Source organism: Mobula birostris, chromosome 12 (assembly GCF_030028105.1).
Source record: "Mobula birostris isolate sMobBir1 chromosome 12, sMobBir1.hap1, whole genome shotgun sequence".
Lineage (NCBI taxonomy): Eukaryota > Metazoa > Chordata > Chondrichthyes > Myliobatiformes > Myliobatidae > Mobula > Mobula birostris.
The window spans coordinates 74,367,412-74,391,577 of record NC_092381.1 but is presented as its reverse complement, the minus strand read 5'-3'; the positions used below and the strand labels follow the sequence as shown (position 1 = coordinate 74,391,577).

The following is a 24,166-nucleotide window of genomic DNA, read 5'->3' as shown; positions in this document are numbered from 1 at the left end:
TTGCATTAATTTTAGTGAGTTCTGACCCTTCTTCAGTATTAGCATCATTTGAGTCTTCAGAATGCTGTCTTCTGGCTCAAACTGATGCAAAGAAATTATTTTACATGTTTGTCATTCCATTATTTACACTTATAATGCCTTCATTATTGATTTTCACGATGTCAGTTTGCTCCTTCTCTCAACTTCTCCCCATTTTGCCTCACAAGTGGATTTTTTTTTGTAGCCCAGGGAATAATGTCCATCAACCATCCTTTCACTCCACTAGTAGCTGTATCTTTATAGCTTCACACTCCAAGATCTACCAATACCACCTCTTCTCTTAAGGCCATCACTTTAGCTGGGATGTTGGTGATTTCCTCCTGATACAGACAGACAAAGATTGGAAAAGGCTTATATAGTGAACTCCATGAGAGCCAATTAGCTGAATGATCAATTTACATGCTGAAAAAATTCCTTAAGTTTTTAGGTCTGTTTGGTTTAGCTTGGGGTCCAATTAACTCATGAGACAAATGTGATCTACCTCTAACATGATCACCTATGTGAATAATGCTGTAAAAGTACAAATCACTGTTGTTATGTATTAGGAATAGCATTATTCTAGCTCATAGTGAAGAACTGGATAAAGAGCATGGCCATTCACGTTACCTATGACCCTCATGATTTTAAGGCCACCACTCAGCCTCCACTCCAGGGGAAGAAGTTGCAGCCTATTCAGTCTCTATAACCCAAGCCCTCCAGTCCTGGAAATATCATTGTTAATCTATCCTTCACCCTTAATGGCATCCTTCCTATACCCAGGTGACTAGAACTGCAAACAGTATTCCAAGAGCAGTTTCACTAACGTCTTGTTCAGCTGTAACGTACTGTCAACTTTGTACTCAATGTCCTGACCTATGAAGGCGAGTATGTGAAATGCCTTCCTCAACACCCTGTGAAATACCTTCCTCAACACCTCAACTCCACTTACTGGGAATTATGTACCCATAGCTCTATCTTCTACAACACTTTCCAGGCCTTATTACTTCCTGTATAAATCCTGCCCTAGTTTAACTTACCTAAGTGCAACTTCTTACTTTTGCTCAGTTTAAATTCTTTTTCCGTCTGGATCACTTCCCAGGTTGGCTTCGATCCCTTTGTAAATTTAGACAATCCTCTTTACTATCATCTGTACCTTGAATTATACTCGATTTTTTCCCCATGTCTGGAGAACTTTGTCCACATTTGCCCCAAACGTTGATTCTGATTTTGAATGTAGCTTAATAGGGTTCCCCTCAGCAAGTACACAGTAACGTACCCTAGGGGTTATAGGCCCTTCATGGGCCAAATTATGGAACCCCTACTTACGAACAAGCTCCGGAAATATAATTAATTTCCAAAGCTCAATGTACGTACAAGTGCAAACACGAGGAAATCTGCAGATGCTGGAAATTCAAGCAACACACACAAAATGCTGGTGGAACGCAGCAGGCCAGATAGCATCCATAGGAAGAAGCACTGGTGAAGAGTCTCGGCCTGAAACGTCGACTGTGCTTCTTCCTATGGATGCTGTCTGACCTGCTGCGTTCCACCAGCATTTTGTGTGTGTTGCCTGTATATACAAATGTTTGTTTGTTCCTATTTGCGGCAGAACTAGATATCTATCTCTCTCCCTCCCTTCCCCTCCCCCTCTCCCTCTCCCCTTTTCCCCTCTTCCCACCTCCCCTACTTTCCCACTCTCTTCCTCTCTCCCTCCCTCTTCCTTCCTCCCTCTCTCCTTCTCCTATATATTATTCCTCTTTCTTATCTTTCAAGTGCTTTTGATGCCATTCATTGGAGGTATAGCAACTATACTGAGAACCTCTTTCTGTATTTTTGGACAAATTGGACTTGTGGACCCTGTAAAAACTGAGTCCATTCATTATGTGGTGTTGTCAAGCTTCTGGAATGGGGCTTAAGTCTTTGACTCGGGCAAGAGAACATTATTGCAAGAGCTAAGCTAATGTAACTGTGCAGTGATATTACAGTGATTTCAACTCTTGGGAACATTCAGAGTGCATACAGGTTATTCAATTCCTTTGAAGAACATTGATTCCCAAGAGCAATTTGTAGCAGTTTGCACACCGAGGAACTGCGCCACTTGGTAAAAGCATTGAACTTCAGCTACCTTAACTGTCCTTTCCATAAGTAAATTGATTAGTGTGTTGTCCCTTCAGAGTTTGACACTTGATACATGTGAACTTGCAATTTATTTTACGTGACTTCGGAGTAATAGTCTGCATTAAATGTTCACCCCATAGTAACTTTACATTTAAATTAAAAACTGTCCTTGATCTAAAATTCTTCCTGAAGCAGAAGATATATGATGTTATTGTAAATTATCTAAGATAAAATGTGTATTCTTCTTGTGGCACTAAGGGGGTTTTAGCTTGGCAGATCTATTTTGAGTGTCGGAAAGAGATGGAGTTGAGATGAATGGATGCATTAGCGTAAAGGAGATGGGCAGCAGATTGTACACTGACGGTGCAGGAGAAAAGAGACCAGATAGAAAGACTCTGTGCCTCCAGGTAGGAAAAGTGGGATTAGGAGGCAGTGGACACAAGGAGCTGTGCTTGTCGGGGAGGGAATGAGCATAACCTGGAGCCCCATTGCATGAAGGAGTACTTGGAGGATCAATTCCAAATATGGGAAAGCAGGACCTCCAGATCAGTGCATGTCCCTTATTTTGTGGGTGAAGCAGGAAATACAGAAAATATAGAAAATTATAAAAACAAATTGATAGTTTTTGTGAGAGATACTAAATGCATACTGCATAAAACATAAGCTGTAGATAGTGCTGCGTGCATCCAGTGAGATGAAGTTCATATAGGCAATTAGAAAACTTCTCAATAATTCTGTCCCTGAACAAAGCTCAATGTAAATTTATTATCAAAGTACATATTTGTCACCATATACAGCCCCGAGGTTCATTTTCTTGCTGGCATTCACAGTAAGAACAAAGAAGCACAATAGAATCAATGGAAGACCGCACCCAACAGAATGAACAAAGAACTAATGTGTAAACGACAACAAACTGTACACAAAAAACAGAGAATCAGAACATAATCGTAATTATAAGTAAATAAACAAGCAATAAATAGCAAGAAGTGGAGTTGTGGAGTCTTTGAAAGTGAGTCCATAGGTTATGGAATCAGGTCAGTATTGGGGTGAGTGAAGTTGTTGAGAGGTGGGAGGACATCGCAAGCGATCATTCTCGCTGGAGGCTGGAACTATGCAAAGTTCTTAAAAGAGGAGAAGAGAAGCTGAGGCTTGCTGCTGAAGAAAAGCACACTCGTCGGAAAAACAGCACCAAGACAACACTGGAAGACAGCACCTTCAAGTGCAGTCACTGCAGCCGAGACTGTCACTCCCGTGTGGGACTCTACAGCCACAACAGACGCTGCTCTAACAACACAGACTGAAGCAAGACTTTCCAGGCGCAGATCCATGGTCGCACGAGACTAACGGATGCTACCACCGAAGTTGTCCCCTCTAGTTCAGCAGACTGATGACAGTAGTGAGAAGCACATGCCTTGGATGGTGGGGATCATCGATGCTGCTTTCCTGCGACATTACTCCTTGTAGATGTGCTCAATGATGGGGAGGGTTTTACCCGTGATGGACTGGGCTATATCCACTATTTTTTGTTGGCTTTTCCGTTCAAGGGCATTGGTGTTTCCATACCAGGCCATGACAAAACAAGTCAGTATACTTTCCACTGTGCATCAATGGAAGTTTGTCAAAGTTTAAATAACGTGCTGAATCTTCACAAACTTCTAAGAAAGTAGACACACTGCCCTGCTTTTTTTGTAATGGCATTTATGTGCTGGGCCGAGGACAGATCCTCTGAAATGATAACACAGAGAAATTTAAAGTCGCTGACCCTCTCCACCTCTGATCCCCTGATGAGGCTGGCTGATGGACCTCTAGTTTCCTCCTCTTGTAATCAATAATCAGCTCTCTTTTTTTGCTGACATCGAGTGAGCCATTGTTGTTGTGGCACCATTCAGGTAAATTTTCAATCTTTTTCCTATTTGCTGATTCATCACCACGCTTGATTCGGCCACTGAATAGTGATGGGTGCATGCTCTGACCAACTGCACTGAAGAAAAAGTGGCTCCTTTCTCTTTTTTTAAACGACTATTTCATGAAACACCAAACAATTTGAAGCCATATTTTCTGTACCAAATGGTTTAATTATTCATTCTTCACCTTTATTGATCCATTGCTGGGATTTTATCTTTTATTATTTATAGTGGACATGCCTTCATTTCATGCTTCTGTAATATCTCAGAGAAGTCTTTGGTATCATCAGTGAAGGTGGGGCCAAGTATTTTGAAATAACTGGTGTCAATAACTTTAACAGCACAAATCGAAAAGTGTTTCTAGATATCTATGCAAAATTACCATGAAATGAATTCTACCCCAACATTCAAGTTGTCAAAACAATTTGTCAAAGCAGGGAAAATGATTAGTGATATTTCACAAAACATGTCATGAAATATCCTTTGAATTCTAAAGAAACATTTGTTAATACCGATTAGCCCACCTGGTCCCATAAGTGTTTTATGACAGTGAATACTGAATATCTGAAGCCTTGTGCAGAGATTCTACAGAAGATTCTACAGATTCTACAGGTGCTTGTTAGAGACCATCCAAGTAGCTACTTCTGTCTTTCTCTACACTGCTGCTCATGTACGATTGAATAGTCATAACAGTAAGGATACTGAACTTAAAAATATACATGTACAACTTACACCATTACGGAAGCATTAATGTCCTCACTCCCTCTTGCCACTTTTTAAAAGTCACTTTCTCAGACATTGGAAGAAAATGTTGAATGATCCCCAAATCTATCACATCTTATCCATCTTAATAACAAAGGCCTGTCAAGATACCAGCTCAAATTGAAGAAATCACCATAGGATAAACTCCCAACAATATATCATATTTAATTGTGAGGAACTGTGGAGGTCAGCACAGAACACACCAATATCCCAGGGAAAGACTTCATCACCACTCCTGGACTGAAGTTTTAACACACTTTGTGGACAACCCTTCAGCACAATATAGAGAAAATGAAGATTTGATCATCTTTTTTGCCAAAAAACTCAAATCAAGAATGAAAAACTGATGGCACCTTTCTAGGGCACGTAACTGATATTCACTTGGCTGGACTCAATGCCATTGCCTGTCTCCAGAGACCATGTATTGACTATATAATTTGTCAGCACTTCAATGTGATTAGAAGACCAAATACCCAATGAATCAAAAGAGCACAACTGATTGATTTAGCAAGTCATATTTGTTCTTCACATGAGATCAATGAATACCTTCCTTTCTATAAAGGGTGTGGTAGGTGTCAGGCTCCTCAAAATGCAGTGTATCAAAGAAGTGTGATGTACCAGCGTTGTGGGGACACAGGGTCCAAAGATCTTTTCAGGACAGGGATAATTTCTTCCCTCATTTTCTATCTGATACTGATTTTCAAGCTGCTACTGGGTCCCTGTTGATAATCATTTATCCTGATAGTGTCCAGGTGGAGTGCCCATAAGTTGGGCACACTCTCAGACAAAATCGCAGGATAGTGATTCCAACCATGATAACTGTGGCCACCTCTTTTTGTCGTGTTCCGAGTTCATGTATTGAAGAATGCACAATGACAAAGTGCTGTGAGCGGAATCTCTATCACTACTTCCTCATCCCTCTACCTAGTAAATTTATTCCTTAATAACAGTAGGAAATATACTCTTGAATACTTGGATAAAGAGTCACTTACTGTATTTGAAGGGTATAATAAAGAGCAAATACAAACTTTTCTGTAGATAAGAGGTGATGGAAACTTTGTTCTAGCTTGTACCATGCCTGATTTTTGATACACATAAAAAAATTAATTTGATTTTTCCATAAAGAGTTTTCCTTTTTGGAAGAAACAGCCAAAATGTGTATAAAGTTCCCATGAACATCGATAAATGTTCACTGCTGTTATTATTCATCCATAATAACTATGGTAACGTTCCCTTGGAATAAACAAATGTATATGACAGCACGTTTCTTTAGTCAGCAGGTATTGCCACTTAGACCGTCGTCAAAGTTTGGGAAAGAAAAGGAAAATCTGCAATATGGATTAACTGTCCTTCACACACAAAATATACATCCCAAGACACTTCAATGAATTATTAATTAAAATTTGTCAAAAAATTATTGATGGAAGCTTGGCTTTAATGACCTCATTAGGTGAGCAGTTTCCAACCACAGGCCTGTGAGCTTCTCTAGGTTTTAAAACAAGACCAGATACTTGACCCCAGAATGATTTTCTGTCATTTTAGGCCCCTTCTTACCAATAGTCAGTGAATATTCGATTTAATTCAACCTTTTCTTGCTTATCATTTCAGAGCAGAATATCTGGTAAACTATATACATTAATGGAATCCGAATGTTAATAAAATCATATCCAACTCTGCATCTTATGCACTGCTTCCTATATAACCAGGGCTGGACTTCGGGCAGGGCTAGGCTAGGCTGCAGCCCAGGGGCCAGAGCAGCAGAGGGGCCCAAGATAGGTAGCTACCATCATGGTGGACAAAAAAAAATATGAGAGTGGAGCCCAGAAAAGAAAAAAGAAACAAGAAAAAGAGGACCGTGAGAAAGAAGCATTAAAAAGCCATTGAAATTGACAGAATTTTTTTAAACCTGTTCTCGATGATGCAGCAGCACCATCGCTCTTGTCAGAGTCTGAGACCGGTGGACAAATGGAGACTTGTTCAACGGCTAGCTCTAGCACCAGCGTTAGCACAGGACCACCGTCCTTGCCACAGTCAGCAGCTAACGTTGAAGAGGCAGAGAGCATGACTTTAGGATTCCCGACCACAGAGGCTTCCGAACAACCAAGTCAACCAAGCCAGTAATGTTAACGTAACCGCTACTGAGGATCCTTACAGCACTGATCCTGCTCGCGGGGGAAAGGAAACGTTACATAATTCAGTCCGAGCATACTGGGCTAAGAAAGGGCCGGAGTCCTGCCAGAATAGGGATGTGGATATCAAAGCTTCGGAACGAGTATACAAACAGCAAAGACGTTTTTTCTCCAAATTTCACTTCAAACACAATGGTGAGTACAGATCAAGGCAATGACTCTTATATTCCCCTTCCACTGGCTGTGTGTTTTGTTTTGCATGCCACATCTTCAGTGATGGTAACTGTCAGTCCATCTTCAAAACTGGCTTTAGCGACTGGAAACATGCCGCTGAGCGCATAGGAGAGCATGAAAATAGTGAACACGACAGGAAAACGATACTGACCTACGTTACACTAGCGTCTGACAGCGGAGAATAGATACAGAACTGCAAAAACAGTTCGAGTCAGAGTGTGTCTACTGCAGGGGTCCCCAACCTTTTTTGCACCACGGACTGGTTTAATATTGACAATATTCTTGCCGACCGGCTGACCGGGGGGAGGTGTTCAAGTAGGGTTAAACTCACCTCAACATGTCCTTTACAGTGAGGGTTGCCAACTTTCTCACTCCCAAATAAGGGACAAAAGTAGCAGTCAAGTACGGGACTCCTGAGTTTACCCTGAGAAAGACTACCATGACCATGAAGCCTTGCGCGGGCACTTGTGTGATGTGCGCATGCACGTACATGTCGGTTTTATTTCCACAAATTGGTTTTGGCTTAATCTTCCCAACTACATTGTACATACATTATTTCTAATTTATATAAGCTGTGTATTTATCATATCATTCCTGCTTTTACTATATGTTAGTGTTATTTTAGGTTTTATGTGTTATTTGGTATGATTTGGTAGGTTATTTTTTGGGTCTGGGAACGCTCAAAAATTTTTCCCATATAAATTAATGGTAATTGCTTCTTCGCTTTACGCCATTTCAGCACGAAAGGTTGCATAGGAACGCTCTACCTTAGCGGGGAAAATACGGGACAAGGGCGGTCACGTATGGGACAAACCAATTTAGCCCGATATACGGGATGTCTCGGCAAATACGGGACAGATGGCAACCCTATGTTTAAGTTCAACAGTGCATGACAGGGAATGAAGAAAGGTGCAGCTGACTCATATCATTTCCTCGCGGCCCGCTAGCACATGCTTTGCGGCCCGGTGGTTGGGGACCGCTGGTCTACTAGACCGACGTATTGAGAAGAGTGGTGACGGTTGTGAAGTTTTTGGTCGAGAGGTGACTGGCTATCCAAGGCTCCAGTGATAAACCTAGTAAGTAATAAGTGGTCTTTACTCTGCAAGCCACACAGCACAGCAATAGTTACTATGTGCTAGATCTCATTTTTCAAAAAGATTATTGGAGTATTTTCAAGTTTCCTAGTTTGCTATAGTGCCATCTCTCTTGGCCATTTTGTCTCTCATTTCCATTTTACTTTTTCAGAACACACGGTTGAGAAAAATACCGGATAAAAATGCTTTGGCATTGTTTGAGAAATAAGGCCTATGGTATATGCAGCAATAGCTAAATAAAGATTTAAGACTGGGTACATCATACTTCATCTCCCTCATAACTTTACTAAGCCAACTAAGCCTAGGTCAGTTCTTGAGTGCTTTAGATGCTGTCCTTCAAACTAAGAATCCGCATTACTTTCTGTCCTCCCTCTTAAGGCCTGTAAGTTTATAGCCTACATATTGTACTAAACCGATGTCTTGGTCCACAGCTTTGATATTTGGACCAATACGACCTTTGCTCTTGTTCTTGCCTTCTTTTCCTTGGTACAGCATTTTACGGTGTCGGCAGGGGCCCATCAGTGCCTCCAACCCAGGGACCCCATCCCCACTAAATCCGGCCCTGTATATAACTCAAACAACAGGAATTCTGCAGATGCTGGAAATTCAAGCAACACACATCAAAGTTGCTGGTGAACGCAGCAGGCCAGGCAGCATCTCTAGGAAGAGGTGCTGCCTGGCCTGCTGCGTTCACCAGCAACTTTGATGTGTGTTTCCTGTATATAACTCACAGTTTGTTGGGATGGTGGATGCTATAAATATCATTTGAGACTCATGCAGTCTGACTAGTTACAAATGGTTAATCATGCTGTCTGAACAACTGAACTTACGTACTATGGGCTGTCCAGACATGTTGGACTGAATGTCAGACACCTGGGATGATACAAGAAGCTTATCTCACTTGCTCTCTACATATTTGAGCTCAGTGACAAGATCCAAAAGGTGGTTAAGCTACGCGTGGTATACTAGTGGGCTCTTCCTTCAGCCCACCCATCCAACTCAAAATTGTGCCCGATAACATTTGGCAGAAGGCAATTATGGCGTTCAGAGACATTTTAAAAAACTATTATTGATGCAAATAATTTTAAAAAGTGAAAAATCAGCGAACATTTTAATTAAAATTTAGTTAGGCTAGGCATAGCTCAAATGCCATCTATAAATTTGCTGATGATACAACCATTATTGCATCTGCCAACCATTGTTAGCAGAGTCTCAGATGGAAATGGGAGAGCATACAGAAGCCAGTGATACCAGCTAGTTGAGTGGTGTCGCAGCAACAACCTTGTACTCAATGCCCATACGACCAAAGAGTCGATTGTGGACTTCAGGAAGGGTAAGATGAGGGTACACAAACGATTCCTCATAGAGGGATCAGAAGTAGAAAGTATGAGCGATTTCAGGTTCCTGGGTGTCATTATCTCTGAGGATCGAACCTGATTGCAGCATGTTGATGCAGCTATAAAGAAGGCAAGACAACAGCCATACTTCATTAGGAATTTGAGGAGATTTGCTTTGTCACCTAAACCCGTCAAACTTCTACGGATATGCGGTGGAGAGTATTCTGACAGGCTGCATCACCGTCTGGTATGGGGGGGGGTGGGGGGGGCTAATGCACAGGTCCAAAAGAAACTACAGAAAGTTGTAAAATTTATCAGCTCCATCATGGGTACTAGCCTCCATAGTGTCCAAGACATCTTCAAGGACCAGTGCCTCAGAAAGGCAGCGTCCTTTATTAAGGAACCCCATCACCCAGAACATGCCCTCTTCTCATTGTTACTATCAAGAAACAGGTACAGGAACTAAAAGGCACACAACAGAGTGATGCAGAAAAAACTTCTTTCCCTCTGCCATCCAATTTCTAAATGGAAATTGAACATATGAACACTACCTCACTTTTTATTATTTCTGTTTTTGCACTACTATTTTTAATTTAACTATTTAATATACATATATATACTTACTATAATTCATCTATTTACTGTTTTTCTATATGTATCATGTATTGCATTGTACTGCTGCCGCTAAGGTAACGGATTTCATGACACATGCCGGTGGTATTAAACCTGATTCTAATTCTGGTTTATTAAAGCACAGAACTGTAGAAATAATTAAAAACATTATTGTAAGATAATTTAAAGAGAACTTCCTCTTTGCTGTCAAGAATTACCATGGAGATCAGTGAGGTTTTGGATTCTACATCACGTCTGACTTATTGTAGGATCTAAGTGGAAGGTCTCTTTCCCAATCAGCATGATGTAATAGAATCACAGCAAAATGGAGGGCTGCTGCTCGTTTCCACGAGGAATCCAGTGACGGGAGGTAGAGAGAGATTTAGTACCCTGAATCAGTAAACATCCCGGATTCATAGTCTGTCCAAGCAGAGGTCTTCATTCTGTTTGAAATGTCTGAACACATCCGGATCTCTTGGGCAATTTGGTCTCCTAATATGTTACAGTACAATAACAATGTATTTATCAAGTCAAGCCAAGCCAATTTTATTTCAAGTATGATAAAGTAATGCAATGAAAATTTTGCTTGCAGCAACATCGCAGGCATATATGTACAGACCTATTTATGAATAATCTCTGTACCAAAGCAGATCAGTGCTGAAAGTAACAGGCAGCAAAATCTTCAATATTACAGCACCTGCAGGAGCATGCTATAGTTTTGTGTTCAGTGAAATAGAGTCTAGTCCATTCTGACCCTCACTTTTTCATTCAGATGTATGATACATAGTCACCAGTGTTTCAGAGATCACCAGTTTGAGATGGATCTCTCTTCAGCGTGCATCTGGCAGTAGTCTGAAGTGGTCAATAAATGAGGAAGCTAAATCCTGTTTTGACTTCCCTGGTTGAAAGTGTCCTGGGCATGAGAAAAGTAAAATTTGGGCTTGCCATTCCTGTTCTGACATGTCTGTTCATGGCCTCCACTTCTGTCACGATGAGGTCACTCTCAGGTTGGAGGAGCAACACCTCATATTCCATCTGGTTAGCTCCAACCTGATGGCATGAACATCGATTTCTCTAATTCCCGTAATATCTGCCCCATCCCTATCTCTCTGTTTCCATTCCCCATCTGGTTCTCTTCTCACCCCTTCTGTTCTCCTCATCTGTCCATCACCTCTTGCTTTCCTTTTTCCTGTGGTACACTGTTCTCTCCTATCAGATTCCTTCTTCTTCAGGCCTTTCCCTCTTATACCTATCACCTCCCAGTTCCTTATTTCATCCCCATCTCCAATCCACGCACCTTCCCCCTCCCTTGTCTCACCTATCACCTGCCAGTTTGTACTCTTTCCCCTCTCTCCACCTTATTCTGGTTTCTTCCTCCTTCTTTTCCAGTTTTGATGAAGGGTCTCAGACCAAAACATTGATTGTTTATTCCCCTCCATAGACAGTGCCTGACCTGCTGTATTCTTACATTATTTTGTATGTGATGCTTTGGGTTTGCCCAGCCTTTTCCACACTGCTCCCAATCCACTTCAATCACTAAAAAATAATAATTAGACACTCTGCTCCTCCCAGCATCCCAATGACATGTAATTCTGGGCATGCTTCCTTTGCATTTGCATCCACAGGTTTATTTCTATATGCAGGGAAGGTAAGGAAATATTGTTTTGTACATTAGCAGATCTTTCTGAGAAATATGGAAGGCAAGTTAGAATGCTGAGGTGGGGTACAGGCTATACAACTTAACTGAGACACTTTTGCCTGAAATGCTAATGCGTTTCGATTGGTTCTTGGAAGGCAAGCAACATAAACACAAAGGCCTCAACTACAGATGTTTCCCTTCAATTAATAAACGAATCTGCAAATGTTAGAAGTGCATTTCTATTTAGAAAATAAATGGATGTTAATGGAAAACATTTATTTAATATACTTTTAATTCATTCTCAAGACATATATTGTAGGCAGCAATGAATTTTTTTGTCCATTTAATTGCCCCAAAGTGATAGTTGCCTTTCCTGAACCACGGTGGGGGTGCAGGAGGGAGGAAATTGATCCTGGAGTCACGTACCAGGGTACACAGTGTGGAACATTGCATTTCCTTCACTGAAAAGTTCTTGTGAACCTATTTCATTTTCATGGTCACTTTTACCCAGAGCAGGTTTTTATTTATTTCAAAATTCTTCAAAACTAAATTCAAATTTTCCATTTTTAACTTAAGTTCTGCAGAGAAATAGCCCAGCCCTTTAGAAGGCTAGTAAAGTAACTATTATGCCTTGATACAGTACTGCTGTCAATCATAAATAATTTCTCCCCAGTTGCAGAATGTGAATATGTTGATAATGCTTCGATGGGAAGCTGCCTTAATGCATGCTGGGAGTTCACTACACGGCTCATTCAGACAGGCTGCACTGGGGCATCCTTGGAGCTTAGCACTCTAACTCCATTACACTTCCTCTGAGCTAGCCAAGTGATAGGGCCAAGAAGCTCCATAAACATCAGAGGAAACAACTTCTGACTGAATCTCTTGCTAAGAGAAAGATTATTGTACATGAGAATAACATGAGGTTAAGTTTTATTTGTTTTATTTTTGCTTTGTGCTTTATGCTTTTATTCTTATTGCAATGCCAAATTTATTTTCACTGGTTTGTTTCTGTCCTTAGACAGCAACGAAAATTGTTCTTTAAAATATTTTAGCCAACTATATTTATTTACCTTTATGTTTGCTCTGGATTTTTAAAAAAAATTTTAATGTGTTAATTCTTATTACACTTGATGTTATGCTACGACCAGTAGTGATTGTCTATCTTGAAATGTTGTCGAACAGGAGGATAGCCACAATCATTTTGGTGAAGATACTCCCACAGCGGGACAGCAAATTCCCGGATGTAGACACAGTAATGATAAATGATCAGGGATATATTCTCAGTCAGGATGGTATGTGACTTGAAGTGGAACCTGCAGATCATGGTGTTCCCATGTAACTGAAGCTCTTGGCAGTAGTGAGTTTTTCTTTAGGAGGATTGCCTGAGTGACTAACTGAAAGGTATTTTATATATGATACACACTGCAGCCACTTGTAGAGGGAACAAATAATTAGGATGGTTTATAGGGCACCAATCAAGCAGGCTGCTTGGTCTTGGATAGCACCAAGCTGCATGAATGTAGTTGAAGAGTATTCCATTAAGCTTCAGACTTGTGCCTTGTAGATTATGGAAAAGATCTAGGATATTCTCATTCATCAAAGGATATATTGGTAAATTGGTTTACTATTGTCACATGTATCAAGGTGTAGTCGAAAGCTTGTCTTGCATGCCATCCATACAGATCAATTCCATTACAACATGCATTGAGGTAGTACAAGGTAAAATAACAACAGAACGCAGAATAAGGTGGTATAGTTTACACTGAGCATCAAATACCTCAACCCAAGCTACCAATATTCACCACCTGTGATACAGTCACAGGGAAACTGCAGTGCAGGTAGACACTGAGGTGCAAGGTCACAACAGGGTAGGTTGTGAGGTCAAAAGTTCACCTTACTATACCAGGGAACCATTCAGTAGTCTTATAACAGTGGGATAAAGGCTGTATTTGAGCCTGGTGGTACCTTTGTAAACGCTGCTCAAGATGGGAATGGGGAGAGCAGAGAAAGTGTGCAGTGGCTGGGATCGCTGGCTGCTCTATTAAGGCAGCGAGAAGTGTGAACAGAGGCCGTGGAGGGGAGGCTGCTCTCCGTGATGTGCAGAGCGGTGGCCACACCGTTCTGCAGTTTCCTGTGGTCGCAGGCAGAACAGTTGCCATGCCAAGCCGCGATGCACCCAGGTAGGACGTTTCAAAACTGGTGAAGATCAAAGGGGACAAGCCAAATTTCTTCCCTCTCCTGAGGAAATTGAGGTGCCAGTGAGAATTCTTGACCGCAGCATCCTGGACCGGGACAGGCTGCTCATGATGTTCACTCCTAGGAACTTGAAATTTTCAGCTTTCTCAACCTCAACACTGTTGTTGTAAACAGGAGCACGTGGTCTTTCTGAAATCAATAACTATGTCTTTTGTTTTGTGACACTGAGGGAAAGGTTGTTACCCGGAGCACCATGTCACTAAGCTCTCTATCTCCTTGCTATATTCCAATGGATCATTATTTGAGATAAGGCCTACTATCATGGTATCATCTGCAAACTTGCAGATGGGGTTAGAGCAGAAACTGTCCACACAATCATGAGTGTACAGTGGGTAGAGTAGGAGACTCAGTTTGCAGCCTTGTGGGGGCCTGGTGTTTAATCATGGTTGAGATGTTGCTGCTTACTGTATTGATTGCAGTCTGTTGGTCAGGAAGTCAAAGATACAATTGCAAAGAGAGGTAATGTGTCCCATGTATAGGAGTTTGGAGATGCGTTTGATTGGAATTATAGTATTGAAGGCAGAGCTGTAGTCAATAAGCAATGGTCTGACATATAAGTATCTTTATTGTCCGGTTGCACCAGAGGTAAGTGAGAGATGGCATCTGCCATCTGTTTTGGCAGGAGGTGAACTGCAGTGGGTTGAGGTTGTCTGGGAGGCTGGAGTTAACGTGTGCCATGACCAACTTCTCAAAGCAGTGCATGGTGGTAATGTCAGAGTCACTGGGTGGGAGTCATTAAAGGCACATTACCTTGTTATTCTTAGAGACCAGGATGATAGTGATCTTCTGAAAGCAGGTGGTAATGTCAGATTAAAGTAGGAAGAATTTTTTAAAAAATGTCTGCAAATACCTCCCACCAGCTAGCCTGCTCAGTATCTAAGGACAAGGTCAGGGACACCATTCGGGCCAGATACTTTTCGTGGTTCATTCTCCGGACAACTGACCAAAACGTGCACAGAATGCATTCAGCTAATTGGTATTCAATTATATTCAATTGGTATTCAGTTGTTGGCAAAGCTGCCTGGCTTTGTTTTGTTTTGTAGCTCGTTATAGCATGTAAGCCCTGCCATAACTGATGACTCATCTGGGACTCTATTTTGGACTGGTATTGCCTTTTGGCATCCCCGATAGCTTTACAGAGGTCACATCTTGATTTCTTGTAAAGTTCAGGGTCACCTGATTTGAACACTGCAGTCCTATATTCAGTAGAGAGTGGAGCTCCCAGTACATCTATGACTTCCAAACCCATCCTCTGTCCAGATCTTGTAGTTACAGTACTTGTATGGCTGATCCAATTGAGCTTTTGGTCAGTGGTGTTTCCAAGAATGTTGGCACTAGGGTCTCAGTGATAATAATGCCACTGAATGCCAAGTGTACATAACTAAACTCTTTCTTGTTTGAGATAGTCATTGGCTGACACTTTCATCTATCCTACCGGTCTTCATTGATGTTCCTCCACGAATCCAGGATTCACTGTGCCGCACAGTTCTTATCTGAGCTCTCCCCTCTCCTTGCCACCCCACCCCAGCCCCAATCAGTACTTTGTGGCTGTTTTACAAGTATGAAATTCAGCTAAAAGTTTCAGTAAATTTGCACACAGTAGTCTCAAACATCCAGGGCCAATGTGCTATTGTTCAACTGAGTTAGATAAAGGACTATTCTACTACATAGAGCTGTACCCTTTATTCTAAAAAAAAGTTTGATTATAATGAACATTTCCAGTCCCAAATCAACCAGTGCATAATCACTTAGTTGGTGAAATGCATAAATTGAAAAGATAATAGAGGAAACAATTTTACATATCTGGCATTCTTAAAATGCAATTTCATAAGGAACAGAAGGAAGTAAATAGAGAATATTCATTTTACTATTGTTCGTGTATTATAGGTTTGCCTCAGTTCTTTATTTCATATCTCCTTACTCATGCATTGAACATTGCTGATTATGTTCAGGGGTATATCATGCTAATATGGAGCTCACAGTTCCACAAAGGAACATTGACTACTGCAGCACTTTTGCCCCTGAGTACTGTAGCATGGCAATACAGAACATGCTGGTCACCAGACCTGGGTGCAACAGACATTTCACCGCACCCCTGGAATTATCATCAAATTCATACGTGCTCCATGCTGAGCTGAGGGGCCAGGTACAGTTCTTAACTGTCCTCTCAGGTTGCACCAGCAATACCTAACACTACAGGGTGGCCTCATGTGAAAAGCTAATGAAGGTAAGAAGTTTGATTTTTGTTTTAATTAAAGACATGAACAAAATAGTTTACATCAGTTAAATATGTTTTAGCTGATTTTTTAAACTTAAATCAATTTCGAGAATTTAAAGTGTGTGAAGCATATACATTTTAAGACAACGAGAAAGTCCTCACTTTTTGCTGCTCGTGACCCTCACCAGCTCCTGGAATGTCAACAGCACTGTGACAATCAGTGACAACAGCACCCAAACTACAGCAGACATCCCACCTCTCCCAGAAGTTCCGGGAGTCTCCCGCATTTTGATAGTGGCTCCCTGATGCCCGCAAATTATATACAATGTCCCGGAGACCAATTTTTTTGAGAGAGAGAGCGCAAGAGAGCATGAGAGCGAGAAAGCGAGCGAGCACACGCACGCCTTGGCAGAGTGTTCCAAAAAAAGAAAATATAAAACGTACCTCACCCCAGACTACGCTAAAGTGTACCCCTGCCTAATAGGGGTCAAAAATAATGACAGTGTTGCTCGCTGCACTGTTTGCAACAGTGACTTCTCTATTGCCCATGGTGGGTTAAGACTGTAAAAGACATGTTGAGGTGAGTTTATCAGGTGTCATTCGTTCATTAGCTAACGTTATTTAAACTAGCTGGCTAGCTGCTAAGGAGCTACTCTATTGCAGACATCCCACCTCTCCCGGAAGTTCCGGGAGTCTCCTGCAAATTGATGGTGCTACCCCCCTGAAATGAGTTTTTGCAGGGTGGGATGTCTGCTACAGTGTGTTCGGAACTGCACAGCCGTGGAAGGAATATGTGTCTGTGCTTCAGAGAGGAGGGCAGGTAGTCAACTGTGAGAGACAGGCCTGATCAGCATGATCTGAGCCATTGTACAAAGTAAAATCAATGCAGAAAAGTATACTTGTTTCGTATTTTTCAACCAATAGTTCCTCCTAGCCACAGGACTGAGTAGCTAACTAGAAAGCCGGTATCGGCTGCCAACATGCAAGTCCTGTGGGTGTACACAGAGAGCTTTAAGTCAGGGACAGTCAAAAGTATTAAATGATCCAGTTGGGCATTGGGCCAATACAACCCATTAATACAACCATTATTGCTTTCCAATTGAAAGTGGACAGTTACTAACAGGCATTGATAGAGTTGGTTTCCGCAGCTGCTCTTGGCACTTATGCTATATAAATTGATTGCTATCTTTATTATGTGAGCGTAAGTTGCATTAGAGAGATCGATTATCATCTCCACCAACCCTTTCGATGAGACTTTTCTATTTATAGTACCAATGGAAAATTGAATGTAACCCTTGTGAATATAGAATATAGACAGCAGTTTTACAAAGTTTAACATCTGTGACCAGATCAGGAGAACCGGCAGACCTTCACCAAAAATGACCACGATGTCACTCAAGTCCTTAGGTTGCCCTCTTGAAGCAGTGCTGGCAGTTAGAGCAAGTTTACGGTATAACGCAACTCCAGCCTGTCTCAGGAAATTGAAGAGGAAAGGGAGCTGTCGTTTAATTATACCTCCACACATATAAGACTGTAAGATATACAGCAGAATTAGGCTATTCAGCCCATCGAGTCTGCTCCGCCTTTCAATAATGGCTGATTTATTTTCAATTTTAAATACACCCAATGACTTGGCCTCTGCAGCCTTCTTGGCAATGACTTCCACAGATTCACTACCTTTTGGCTAAATAAATTACTCCTCATCTCTGCTCCAAAGAGACGTCCTTCTATTCTGAGGCTGTGCCCTCTGGTGCTAGACTCTCACACTATTAGAAACATCATCTCCACATTCACTCAATCTAGGCTTTTCAATATTCAATAGGTTTCAGTGGGATGCCCACACTCTTCTATGATTCAGTGAGTACAGGCTCAAAGCCATCAAATGCTCCTCATACATTAACCCTTTCATTCACGGGATAATTCCTGTGAAGCTCCTCTAGACTCTCTCTAGTGTAGTACATCGTTTCTCAGATAAGGGGCCCAAAACTGCTCACAATACTCCATGTGTGGTCTGACCAATGCCTTATATAATCTCAGCATTACATACTTGCTTGTATATTCTAATCCCTCGAAATGAATGCTAATATTGCATTTGTCTTCCTTTCTAACTACTGAACCTGCAAGTTAACCTTCAGGGAATCCTGCCCCAAGGACTTGAAGTCCCATTGCTCCTGTGATTTCTGATTTCACTCCCCTGTTAGAAAGGCTACATTCCTTATGAACAATCACCATCAACTGCTTACATCTGTTTCAACAAAATGAAAAAATAATCAGTCTAAATTAGCTGCTGCCTCTCATGCATCTGAAGTTGGAAAACCTGGAACACAAATGGTGGGACAGTAATCAAGGAACTCAAATAAGGTTGAAAATCGTTAGGGGAGGCTTTCTCAAGAAAAGCAGCAGTAAGAGTGATGCAAATCATAACTCAGTCACAAAGCGATAATTATAACTTTCACCTCTATAGGCTCCATTGTGCACTAGTTTTTGGAGACTAACTGTAACAATGATCTTTTTAAGTCACATGGGTATGGACAGAAATCTAGCAAGGGGAGTGTGTGGGAGTGGGAACCTAATTCAAGCCGCAGGCTGTCTCCATTTCTTTGTTAGGATGCTAGTGATATTCCTGCTCAACTGTACAATAACAAGAAATTGCAAAACAGATAATGATTACACACATTTTTGGCAAAAACAGCAGGTAGATCTGTAATAAAGAAGGCTCCAAACATTTCCATTGTCACTGGTACTATGCCAACATGCAGCAGGTGTGTTTGCTGCTTCTCCAGGAGCTGGACAGGAATTGCCCTATTGTTGGATGCATGCAACTGGTGCCAATATCAAAGTCAATATATGAGAATAGTGCTAATGTATTGATTTAAAATCCAGGGACATAGAAGCAAAGCCTATGCTGTCTACAAAATCCATTCTGTGACTTCACACTGGATTTCCTTTCCTTTCACTTTGCCTAGCATGGCTCTCACTCCCAGATGTGGAAAAAGATAAAAATGACTTTTAAATTTTAAAGCAATATTACATTTATCCCTAAATCCAGCAGTTTCCTTTGATGCCAAGTTTTAAATTTGACCAATTTCAGAATTGCCATGCACTTCCCAAGAAGTGTCTTCCTAACAACAAGGCAGTAAAAAGTATCAAAATGAGTTGTATAATACATGAATATTTTCTTATTCTGCTTTTGGTATCTTTATACTGAAACTTCAGCTGAACAGACAGCTACAGGAAATTAATTCTTATATCTGCCACTCTCAATTCCACAGCATCAGTGAGAAATATCTCAGGAAAATTGCCATATCACAAGCAGAAGCTGTGACCTTTTTTCATTTTTGTTTTCTTTTCCTCCTTCTTCATTCCCTTTCTAATCCTCTAACCTTCCTGCATGTGTCGTTGAGGAGCAGAAAAGCATCAGTGAATGACATTGCATTCACAAGGTCCCATAGGTACAATGGATCATTGAAAGGGATGATTGCAAATATCTATGCTGAGTCTAGTGTGGAAAATTGATCAAAAGAGCCATAAAGAAGAACTGTAGAATATACTTGCAACACTTCATGCTCTATTAGTATCTGAGGAGAAAATGAGGCTTGAAAGAGTTTGAGCATGTTTATACCACTTTTTTACAACAATAATCCATTCTGTTTTTAATCTTGCAGTTCAGGACACTGAGATATCTATTATCCTGGTTGTTAATTTCAAATCGGCACAGTCACTCATCTACTAATATGTAATTACTTAATCTAAATTAATTGATGACTATTTTGCTTGGAAATCCGTCTTTATTTTTCTTATGAATATCAGTCATACTTAGTTTTGAATGTTTGTGAAATACTGTATATAAAATTATCTCTAAACTGTCCAATACTGAGTAAGTTATCACTTCAGGGAGAAAGACTAGTACAAAAAAAGACTTCTGCTTTGCTGTACTTTCATCATTTGTTAATGACAAAGGAGGTCTGTGCTGATTTTATTATATGTAGATTTCTATGAAACTGCTTACCAGGCAAAATATAACATTCATTTGAAATGAGGTTCAAGGGCAGGAGATATCTAGGCCTAGGTATACAGGGACAATTCAATCTCCATTTTGAAGTCAGTACCTCAACTATAAAAAGACAGTTTTGATTATAAGTGTGGATATAGGAACTTAAAATAGAATTGGTTGCACAAACCTGTAAGAATCAATCTATTGAGGTAGTGAAAGTGACAAGTTAGGAGAAAGCCTTGATTTCTGATGAAGGGGATGTAGTAGAGAGGGAGTAATTAATCAGTAGCACAGAGACATGATTCAATGTTATTTTTATATTTTTCTCATAAATTCCTATGTCCACATTTAGAATGGAAACTGCATGTTAACATGTCATACCGTAATTATAAGCTCTATTATACATCTGTACAATGGAAATTTATGATTGAAAAATACATTATGTACAAAATTAAATGTATATTAGCAGTGCTATCATGATTGCGAATTCAACATTGTGAATACATTATTAGCATTATATATTTACAGGCCGATATCTGAATAACCTACATGATGTTTAAATAACTCATACGTTTCTTTTAAAGAATGCATCCTGGTATCTTTACTGGTTTCCTGGAAATACAATGATGGACAGAGTTGTAGATCTCAATGATTTCATATTTTCCAGCTAAGTTACTGTTTGCTGTGAACTCATTGGTGGTGATTTCCAAGCTCTTCAGTCAATGCAAATGGTGACTGGCTTTTTTGCATTTGCTGAGCTGATGAAATTCATTTTCATAAAGATAAGCTACTAAACTGCAGTCTAATTTAGCAGGGACAGGCTTGAGATTGCCTGGCCTTTGCTTGTGCATAAACATATTATTTGATGTACTACCATTTTGAGGAATGCTATCCTTATGTACATAAATTATCAAATGGACATTAATAGAAAGACTTACTTATTACTCTAACATGAGTCAGAGATAAAACAGTAATGTAACTTTTGAAATTTCATGCACTTCTGGCTATGTTTAGTTATTGTAATCAAATCTGTTAATTTGACAAGCAGTTTAAAAAGACAGACCCAAGAGCTCATGGTGTTGGGGAAGTAAGGACTGATTATCACATAGAAAATTAAAAATCTGAATAAATGGGTCTTTTGTTGGGCAGGTAGGTTGTAGCTACCCACTCATAAGGGTGAATTTCTGGCCCTCAGTTATTTGCGATATGACATATTCTCAGCCAGCATTCATCACAAATTGGGGGTTCTGGTTGCATGAGAATTACTCTAAGAAGGTATCATTACACATCACTCACAGGCCTGTAAATAAATTCCTATTGATAATGCCATCTCTTTGCCCCTCTAAATAACAATCTTTTACACTACAATTCTATATTTTGAGGCTAATCAAATAGATTTTTCATGGTTACTTGAGAATTCCAGATGCCTAAGTATTAGATAAATAAGAGATTATTGTATAGTCACCTGGAAGAAGGAGATCTGTGTGAGGTTTGTTGATGGTGGTAAAATAGATAGATGGACAGGCTTCAGTTGAAGATATGTGGACTCAGCCCTAAGATAAGGATTGGTTAACTGAGAGAGCTAAAACTTGCCAACTGGAGTTTAACATGTGAAAATGTGAAGCTAACCTCTTTGGTAGGAGGAATCAAAAGGCATACCACTCTAAATGGAGAAAGATTGGAAATGAACGGAGTACAGAGGGATTTGGGTGTTCTTGCGCATGAAGCACAAAAACCTAGCATGCAAGTGCAGCATGTGGTTAGGAAGACATATGGTACATTGCTGTTGTTGCTGGGCATCAGAGCTGAAAGACAGGAAAGCATCACTACAATCCCACATCATGTTGTTGAAGCCACTCCGAGAGTACTCCAGTATAGTTTTGGAAAGGTTAGGCAGTGGATTCCATTTAATTGGGACATATTGGGACTAATATACTTTGGCCCAACTAAGCAGCTGCACCAAATGGACAAAGTTTAATTGAAATAGTTAAAAAGTTATAAAAAAGGACCAACTGAGTAACACACTATGTATTTAAATGAATACAGAACAAATTATAACACTACCAGTACTACTGAAATACTATAAAACTGTGTATTAGTTCCTAATACTTATTGACATTCATCCACATCATGTTCTTTTGACTGTTAGTGAACAGAATCAGTGCAGACAACTAGTGCAGATAATGAACTGCCTTCATTAAATGCTGTTGATAATTGCATCCTTCAAATCTTCACTTTCATTGTAGCATTCAAGATGATTATCAATACCTTCAAGTCAAGTCAAGTCAAGTCAAATCAAGTCGCTTTTTATTGTCATTTCAACCATAAACTTCTGGTACAGTACACAGTAAAAACGAAACAACGTTCCTCCAGGACCATGGTGCTACATGAAACAATACAAAGCTACATTAGACTAAGTGAGACAACACAAGGCTACACTAGACTATGTAAAACAACACAAAAACCACACTAGACTACAGACCTACACAGGACTACATAAAGCACACAAAACAGTGCAGGGCAGTACAATAAATAATAAACAAGACAATAGGCACAGTAGAGGACAAATTACAATATAATAATAAATGATGTAGATGTCAGTCTAGACTCTGGGTATTAAGGATTCTGATGGCTTGGGGGAAGAAACTGTTGCAAAAAGTTAGCAAAAAGTTCTGAACTGTCTTATTCTTTTTTCTTGCCAACTACCAGTGACAAAAATCACTACTTTTTGAAAATAAATACATGCAGCTGACACTATTTAATAACTGTTTACTCGAAGTATGGTGTTGCGTCTAACAGCCATGCAAGCACACCCAACTAACACTAGTTAGAAACTGTTCGGCAACCATCTACTGCCCCAGTTGAGTGACATATTGTCCCAAATAAATGAAGGGAATCCTGGTTCTCAATTAGTTTGTGTTCTTTCAGACTTGTCCCAGATAACTGGCTGCCCCAATTAACCAGAATCCACTGTACTATTATTGGAAACACAAAAGATTCTGCAGATGCTGGAAACCTTGAGCAAGACACACAAAATACTGGAGGGACTCAGCAAATGATCAGCACTGGCAAGGGAGGGGGCAGAAGCTAGAGAAGGTCGGGAGAGGGTAAGGAATGCAGGTTATGGGAGACACCAGGTGAGTGGGGAAGGTGGGTGGTGGAGGGGAGAATGAAGTAAGAAGCTGGGAAGTGATAGGTGAAAGAGGTCAATGGTTGAAGAAGAAGGGACCTAATAGGAAAGTACAGTGGACAATGGGATAAAGAGAACACCATTCCTCCTTCCCTTACTTCCTTAACTGACTGACCTCTCTTATCTTCAGCCCTTGACCTCTTTCACCTATCACATCCGAACTCCTTACTTCATTTCCCCTTCCCCCCCCCCACTCCCCTTCCCCCTTACCTGGTCTCAGCTACCACCTGCTAACTTGTACTCCTTTCCATACCCCCACCTTCTTATTCAAGCTTTTACCCCCTTCCATTCCAGTCCTGATGAAGGGTCTCAACCTGAACTGTTAACTATCTATTCCCCTCCTTCGATGCTGCCTGACTTGCTGAGTTCCTCCAGCATTTTGTGTGTGTTACTATTATTGGAGATGTCCTGAAGAAATTTACTGTACTAATTCCGGAAATTGGAGGCTTGTCATACCATGAATGACTTCCAGAACTGGAATGGTAGTCTTTGAAATTTAGAAGAATGAAGAATGATCTTGTTCAACCATATGAGAACTTACAAGGGTATGACAGAAGTTAAAAAGTTTCTACCAGTCAGAAAGTTTTAATGAAGGGACAGCCTTTCAAATCAGAGGGTCCAAAGAAATTTCTTGTCGAGTGCAGGTGTCTCTGATGTTTAT

At 40.5% G+C, this 24,166-nt stretch overlaps 1 protein-coding gene across 3 annotated transcripts in view; it reads left to right on the top strand.

Annotated features, from left to right (window-relative positions):
* nr5a2 (nuclear receptor subfamily 5, group A, member 2) overlaps window positions 1–24,166 on the top strand; it is a 199,350-nt gene that overhangs the window by 159,661 nt on the left and 15,523 nt on the right. Inside the window, exon 7 of one of the 3 annotated variants that reach the window (XR_011888050.1) lies at window positions 7,905–8,241. The exons of the other annotated variants lie outside the window; for them this stretch is intronic. The gene's annotated coding sequence lies outside the window, so the exon portion shown is untranslated. The remainder of the gene's footprint in view (window positions 1–7,904; window positions 8,242–24,166) is intronic. 3 annotated transcript variants of the gene reach the window in all.